Below are 8,862 nucleotides of genomic sequence, written 5' to 3' on the forward strand. Positions count from 1 at the left end.
TGTTTTGATTCTCAAATAGACACATTCCATATGAGAAAAATACACGGAAATATAATGAAGTTCAGAAATCCAACCATGTCGATTAAATTCCTCGCGCCAGCAATAGTACATAACAGCATATTTACCATGTCAATTTCATCACGGGCATCAACAACTCGTGGTAGAAACTATTCAATTACCACGGTCAAGTGTAGCTCGTGGTAGATAACATTAATCCATCATGGTTAGATTCCAGCCTGTTGTTAAAAGTGAATAATCTACAACGGTTTTTAATCCCGTGATGGAATATCAAAACCACCACACGATATGCTTGTAGTGGTTACTTCAAACGACCACACCGCCTTTTGAAAACTCACCACGCCATCGGCCCGTGGTGGATGTTTTTATGTTTTTTTTTAAAATATATTTAGAATCATTATATTACTTATTATTTATTACTATATTGATTATTGATTGCACCAAAATAATTCTTTCATAATTTATTACTATATTTGAAATACTACACTTCTGTTTAACCTTTAAATCCGATAATATCCAATAATCCTAATTAAAAGTGATGCAGAGAATTTCAATCAATAAATGACATGAATGTTACAAATAATGATAAATAAAATCTACAAAACGTGGGAGGGAGGCAAGGAGACCTCCATTGCTTTCGTGACTAGCCAGAACACCCAATTTTGGTTTGTCTTCATTGCGACTTGACCAAAACAAATAAAAAGTGATAATTACGATTTAAGAACTATGTAAAATAAAAATAGATCTATACATGTAAAATTTAAGATATCAAATTTTTACCATAATTACAACATAAAAACTGATATGTATAATTTTATTTAAATTTATTAACCCATTAATGGGTGCTGCGCCGCATTAGAGTCCCAATATACTTCTAGTTTTATGGCTATAAGAGAATCCCAATGATGATATAATTGTAAAACAAGTAACATATAATAAAAATTAATATATTTTTTATTGGAAAGAAAACTTAATTAAAAACCCACGAAGCGAAGAAACTGTCGTTCAAGTTCCCAGTCGCTTGCAGTTATATTTGGTTATCCCCTCAATCCTTCTCTTCACATCGTTCTTTTTTTCTAGGACGCAAAAGATTATTCACTGATCTCTCTTTATAAATTGGGTATGAATTGAGTGGTCTTGTAGTTGCATTTGGCTCTTTTGCGATACTCTCACGATCTCTCAAGCTCTCAGCCCTCTCACTGTCTCTTTCTCTCAGTGAGTTTGATTTGGATTGTCTCTCTCTCTCTCAGGTTGGAATCTCGGTTTCAGACTATATATATCTCGATTCTGGTATTTTTTGTGCCTCTTGATTCTGGTATGTCAGTTTCCTAGGGTTTCTTTCTACGAATTTTCTTGGTGTTATTTCATCATTTTTCCGCAGATTCCAACCCTATCTATTCTCCATAAGTTCTCTCGTTGTTTAGGGTTTTTTCGTTTTTTCTATGTTTTACTTCATCACTAATTGCTAATATTGTTGGAGGATTTTTTGTAATTGGAGCTATTCCAATCAGTACGCTGGCTTTTTTTTTTGTTTTTTTTTTTTTTTTTGTTTTTGTTTTTGTTATTTGTTATCACTGATGATTTATAATGTAATGTTTTGGGATTTTAAAAGTATGTTGAGGAGGTGCGTTGATGTGCCATCAATGTCAGAGGAACAACAAGGACTGGGTAGTTCGCTGTAAAGAGTGTAAGAGGAAACAATTTTGTATTCCTTAAATACAGATCTGCTATATATTGCTTTAATATTTCTAATTATATCTTACTAAAGATCGATGTTGGGTTAGTAGAATCCAGTAAATGATATTTGATTTGGTTTCAAAAGGAGAAAGGGGTTACAGTTTACATTCTTATCTGGTTGGTGATAGAATAATGTGCATTTGGTCTTGAAAACTTCTTGAATGGAGTTAAGATTTTATAGTTAACAATCTAATGAAAACTTATCACTTTATCTCTCTTTGCTTGTCACTTTAATCTTTTGGTTATTTTGTCCAGTATTGGGTACTATGTGTATGCCTCAATGAGAAACCTGGCAATACTATCTTGTAGAGGCTTTAATATGCATGTGCAGAGAGGCTAGGTTTTGTTAGTGAAGCTTCTATATGTATGAACTGAAACAAGACTTGTTTAAATTTTGGCTAGTGTTTGTTAGTGGGCCTAGTGTTGTGTATTGCTTTTGTCTCCAATAATGAATTAATCAAGTTCACTTATTTCACTTGATATATGTGTAAAATAAGCAGGGAATTGACTTGCTGGAGATGTGTGTCTTCTTGAAGAAACGATTGCAGAGAAGATGAATATCATTGGAGGATCAAGGTTGGAACTAGGACTTGAGTTTTGTTTTGGAGTGTGAAATAAAGTCTATACATGTTTTGGTACATAAATGTAAAGTATAACTCAGTGATTTTGTGTAAATGTGCAATTTTGTAAATAAATATCTTTATTATATATATATATATATATATATATATTTATTTATTTATTTATTTATTAAATATTTTTTTTTAATATTTTGAATTTTTTTTAATAACGGGCATTAGCCGTGATCAATTTGTAATCCACAATGGCCATAGCACGTGGTGTTAGCTATCAATCTACCACGGACATAATTCGTGGTTGCACTGCATTTGACAACGGGTATAGCCCGTGGTATTGCAATTTAACCCGGGCATCCACCGTGGTAGATGAGTTGTTTTCTTCTAGTGCAGGTTGCTCAAGGATGACCTCCTAGCCTTTGGAGCAGTCTGGAAAGTTGGCTTCCTGGTTTCAAGTTTATAGAAGGAAAGTAAAAGGTTTTAGAGAAAATTTGAAATTATGAAATTACTTACACTTCTAAGTGAGAGTTGACTTGGTTTCACAGTTCCGATTCTCGTGTATTTTGGTACACCATTTTGCACAGCCCTAAGATCATGTATTACAATTTGAATTTCTCTTACGCATGTACATACCACAAAAGTAGTACAGTGATAGTGATTTAAAACAAAGACTCAGACTCAGACTTATCACCCCCCCCCCCCCCCCCCCCAAAAAAAAGACAAAAAAAAAACAAAAAAAAAACAATACGTAGTCCATACACAAATCAACCAACAAATAATTAAAAAAAAATCATATTTTTCAATTATTTTCTTATATGGGAAACAACCTGCTAACACCCTCTATATATGGCCAAAGCACAAAGAATAATTCATATATGTTTTTCAAATTTTCAAATCACGAACACTCCAGGATTTGAATTGATGTCCTTTCATTACGTCCTTCTGAATTGCATTGAATTATCCTAAAGATTTCATTTCAATTAGAATTTGGTTATTCACCATGTACAAAGATCCCTGCTAAGCATCCATGGTTGAATGGATAAAGCACCCAACTCATAATTGGCAAATTCGTAGGCTCAATTCCTACTAGATGCACACCAATGGGACCCTCCAATAAGTCTATTGGAATTGTTTGTGTGTCAATAGAATCTCATCATCCATACATAACGAATTGGTGTGGTATATTCATATCATAACATATGAACAATTAGCATTCTTTTGAGACTAGAACTCATAGGAAAGAAAATGGATTTATGGATCGAATCAAATATGCAGTGTTTACAGACAAAAGTATTTAGTTATTGGAGGAAAATCAATATACTTCTAATGTTGAATCAGGATCAACCACGATAGAAATAAAGCATTAGGTTAAACTTTTCTTTGGTGTCAAGGTAATAACTATGAATAGTTATCGATTCCTGGGAAAGAGTAGAAGAATGGGAACTATTATAGGACATACAATGCATTACAGACATATGAACATTACGCTTCAACCGGATTATTCTATTCCACCTCTTAGAAAGAAAAGAACTTAAATCAAAATACTTAATAGTATGGCAATACATTTATACAAAACTTCTACCCTGAGCACATGCAATGGATCTGTAGACAGTCAAGTGAAATCCAATCTACGAAATAATTTGATCTATGGACAACATCATTGTGCTAAAGGTTGTAATGCTAGAGGAATCATTACGGCTATTGTTACACTAGTGGTATTCCGGCCCTTACCAAAATGTTAAGTGATGAAAAAAATTTAAGGGGCACTTGTTCCTACTAAAGATGTTTGCATTGTGTTAGTAAAGGAATCCTTCCATCAAAACTTCAGAAAGGATGAAGGATAAACCTATATACATACGTATAGTATTGAAATACTATCTCAAAATGATTAACGACGATCTAAATTTGTATTTTTTTTATAAAATTCATAGGTATAGGAAGAAGCCCAAATAGAGATTTTTTCTTTCGACCATTTTTCAATTGTTAATGCGATATGTAAGGACCGCTACTACAAATAGTACTACACCCTTGATCATGAAATATTGATTCCTTGTTGAACCCTGTAAATGTGAATTCCGTGAAAATAGGACTACGCTGGAATCTGTCGATATACAAAAGTTGTAGAACAATACCTACCCAAAGTAGGAAAACTAAAAACCAAACTGAAAGAGCAATTAGGCAAGAACCAAAAAAATAAAAACGAAAAAGTAGAATCAGAAGAGAAGTAACAAAGGTGGAGATGACAAAGTTTTTGAAATTGTGTTTTGGGCATGTGTGAAGCTGAACGCTGCAGCCTTTGATCTTTCAAATGGAAGGGCTGTCGATGAGCTTAGTTATTTTTTAGGCTCTGCTTCTGCAAACGTGAACTTTTTTGCATGGATACCGAATTTTATGTGAATTTAATAGTTATATATCAAACTCCTCTGCACTAAATAATTAGCTTAGGATGCAATTTTACATTACAGTGGATTTATATAACCAAAATAAATACAAAGCATTTGGATCAATTTTTCTAAGCCTTATTAGTTCTTTAAATTGTTGCATGTCATGTTTAATAGTGCTAAATGTTTTATATGTTATATTTTATTGTCTGCTGCTTCGTTGTTTGTGTAATTCGTATTACTTCTCCACAATCTGACTAAAAAAAGGACATTCTTATATTATATTCTACTTTTTTTGTTTTCGTTTTTTTATTCTTGCCTAATTGTTATTTCATTTTGGTTTTTGGTTTTCCTACTTTGGGTAGGTACTGTTTTACAACTTTTGTATGCAGAAATTCAAAGCACCCGAAGGTCTGGAGTGGAAAACAAAGGTACCCATCTCTTTTTGTTCGATTTTTACTTTGTTTTTGTATCTGTTTTCATTTTTGGGTAAGATTTTGTGCTTTATAATTGTGTTTAATAAGAAAAATTTTAAGCTTGCTACAAAAGTGATATTGAGTAAATATCATATTTATGAAGTCAGAATGTGGTTCTTCTTTTTGGTTTTTATTTTGATGTGGATTGTTTTAGTCTTTGCTTTTGCATGTGTTTTTATTTTCATTAACTTCAATGCTAAGCAAGGCTTTTCCTTCTGGGCTGTTTTTTTTTTTTTTTTTTTGTATGTTTCAACTTATAATTTCACTTATGGTGGTGATCTGCTCATAAAATATATACGAGCTCTTCAGGACTTTGGCAATCGATTCATTATAGGTCTCTCTCTTCTTCCGCTCTTTCCATCTCTCTTTCTGTTGGAATTATGTTTGTTTTCAGAAAGTGCAAAAATAAAAATAAAATAAAATAAAAAATTTAAACCCAAGAGATTGGATTTGTAGTATATCAGCTGTGAGTATGCTATACTAACTAGGTTATTTGACATGAGTGGGATTAGGCATGATTTTGGGACGGATCAGAATTATTGGAATTTCTAAGTGCATTTTAATTTTTATTCCAAATTTTTTAAAAATATTTGGATTCAGAATTTTCGTTCGGATTCTAATTAAAAAAATTTATTTGCAGAATCGAAAACAACTTGCAACCCTAAGTTGGATACATGTGAAAGTGATAAAGGGATGTCCATGAGTCCGTAGTTTCAGACCGTCTTGCCTCCCATTGTTAGTGCTTATCGTTAATTGTATTTTTTAAAAGAATCTTTTCTCCAACTTTAATGAGTAAGCGTGGGGATCAGAGCAGATTGCTCTATATATAATGTTCAACAGTCACACATATTTTGTGTCACCCGTTTTGTGTGTTCAAATGTTAAGTTTGAAAATCTATTATACATCAGCAAAGTGTTGAGGCTATAAATCCAATATCGCGTTAGGCTTGAAAATTCTCTTAGGGGATGCGTTGTAAGTATGATCCCATATGGCATGTTGAGAATATGAATCTCACATCAATGAAAGAAAGAAAAAACATGTGCTTATTAGTAATTAGACTTCTCCCTATATTCCTGATTAATTTTATAGTGAAATCTCAACTTTTTTTCATTTTGAGGTGTATGTGAGTCTCGAGAAAAAAGACTGTCGTATATTTTGAAAGAAAAATAAGTGTTAAAATTTATTACATCAAAGGATAATACTAGGTAGACCAAAATTTTAAACTAAGTTTTCAAACCAAAAGATATGTCACTAATAAAAATAAACACATTAATCAATATAAGTAATAATCTAATAATCAACAACCAGATCATTTTATTTATAAAATTTAATTTAAAATTTTAATCTCCCTTACATTTAGAAGCACACTTAAAATTTTAAAAATAAGCTTTTAGAAGCACGCTCTTGACTGCTTCTTAAAGCTGCTGTCAACGACCCACAGCACAACTTCTAAACAAATCTGCTTTGTTTTAGTTTACCAGCTCTTAACATTATGAATTATCAATTATAAATTATAAATTAAGCTGTTACTTTTAAAAGCACCAAAGACCAAACCAGATGTAACGTCTAAACCAATCTGCTTTATTTTCGAAGGGGATCCTCTCCGGATCCCTTCCACCTAATCCTCCTCATCAAATAATTCGGACCCTTGAAATTTGATCCAACAGCTAAAGTTATTATAACTTTTAGAGTGGGCTCTTGTTTATAACCGTTGAATCAAATTTCAAAGGCCGGGATTGTTTGATGAGAAGGATTAGGTGGAAGGGTTTATTGTTACAGACCAAATTGAGGAGGTGTCAATTTCAGGACCACTTTGGCAAAAAAGCCAAATCAAATTAAGTATGAGAAAATAAACTATACACCACATCACTGCTTGGGCTCGTAAGATGGAACAATAGTTTACTAACTGGACCAAAGTGGACGGACCGGATGATCCAATATGGAAAACAAATCTAGTCAGGTTTATAGAAAAACATCCATTATCATCTTCCCACACTCATTATCTCATCCACACACGCTGAAGAGATATTTGCACTCTGATCATTTAGCTTTGAGCTGCTAAGAACACAGGGATGCTCACTCTCCTCCCTCATGGCTCTAGCCATAGCCAACAGTGGAAGTTCCACCAGCGGAGCTAGAGTCCTTTACAGCAGCTCCGCCACCAGACAGTATCCCTACACCAACCTCTCCTCACAAGGATCCCTTTCCTTTTCCCTTTGGTTTACCAACTCTTGACATTATGAATTATAAATTATAAATTATAAATTAAGCTGTTATGTTTGAAAACATCAAAAATCAAACTAGATGTAAGGCCATCTCTAACCGATTCGGCCAGAGGGCCGAAAATAGCATGAAATGGCACGAAAACCGTCTCCAACCAAGGGCCAGACCAAAGGGCTCACAGGCCCCAAAAAAGGAGAAAAGGGCCAACCGATTGGCCTAACCCAGCCGGCTCGGGGCTGGCCAAAAATTTTGAATCCAAAGGTATCTAATGTCATTTACCGCTGAATTCAAATTTTGGTCTTTTTTTTTTTTTTTTTTTTTTGGCCAATTTAAAAAAAAAAATTAAATTCCCCTTTTTTTTTTTTTTCCTATAAATACCTAAGTCATTCTTACACCATTTCTCACATAATTTTCACCATTCCATACTATCCCACTTCATTCTATTTCAATTCTTCACATTCTATTTTCTTACCTCTTCCAATAATCTTTCCTTCAATTTTTTCAATAATTTTCAAATGACCACATCTGCAATGAAAGGTAGGGCTTTGACCCAAAAGAAGATGAAGCTCTTTGCAGGGCTTATAGATGGGTCTCGGAAGATAGTGTGAGGGGGACTTCTCAAACAAGTGAAGGTGTTTGGACTCGTGTGTCCAAAAAATACTTGGAGTTCTACGAAGGCACCACTCCACCGAATACCCAAAACCACGAGAGTTGTTCTTCAAGATGGAAGAAACTCCTCATCCAAGTTTGAATAAATGGCATCAAGCATTGTTAACAACCGCAAGTAGACATGAAAGCGGCATCAATTACTACAACGAAGTAAGTGTTTTCAAAATTTATTTTAAATATTTAATTATATTACATTTAATTTCCTTTAATTTTTGTAATTATATTTTCTAGGTATGCCACGGTTGTTGGGAAATTTGTAAAGGATAGGTGTTATTTGAAGATCCACCTCAACATAGAGTAGGTCATAAGCTAGTGTTCGGAATTGCATCCTCAACTGTAGATGGGGATGAAGATGGATCTCCTACCATTCAAGAAACCAAGGTAGAAAATCTATCTTCGGGTGAATGTTCCATACCTAGGGCTATGGGACGAAATAAAGCCCAAAAATTGAAGGAAAAGGGCAAGGCAAAGGATGATCCGCCTTTCAACAAGAAATGGTGGTCTCTTTGCAATTCATGGCGGAGTAAAATGCAATTGTTGCGGAAGAAAGGAACTGTAAGCATGAAGAACAGGGCAAACAAATGCAAAAAGAGATGGACGATAGGAATATGCAAAGGAACACTTCGGATTACACTCCAATGAGTAAGGCCTATTTTGATAGGAAAAGAAGGAAATTATGGCCCGATGACAGCTGTTTACCTCCGACTATACTCCTAAAATGGCGGATGATGAAGATGATGATGATTATAGACTTTAAATTTAAGTTGTTGTAGTTTTTAAATT

General features: G+C 33.7%; 1 long non-coding RNA gene across 1 annotated transcript; it reads left to right on the top strand.

The window, feature by feature from the left end:
- The first annotated feature begins 1,040 nt into the window (after window positions 1–1,040).
- LOC148693359 (uncharacterized) lies at window positions 1,041–2,463 on the top strand. The gene is made up of 2 exons (XR_015952678.1): window positions 1,041–1,705; window positions 2,256–2,463. It is a non-coding gene; the product is annotated as an uncharacterized LOC148693359 (long non-coding RNA).
- The last annotated feature ends 6,399 nt before the right edge of the window (window positions 2,464–8,862 follow it).

Source organism: Pyrus communis, chromosome 10, assembly GCF_041283825.1.
Source record: "Pyrus communis isolate YQ-2024b chromosome 10, ASM4128382v1, whole genome shotgun sequence".
Lineage (NCBI taxonomy): Eukaryota > Viridiplantae > Streptophyta > Magnoliopsida > Rosales > Rosaceae > Pyrus > Pyrus communis.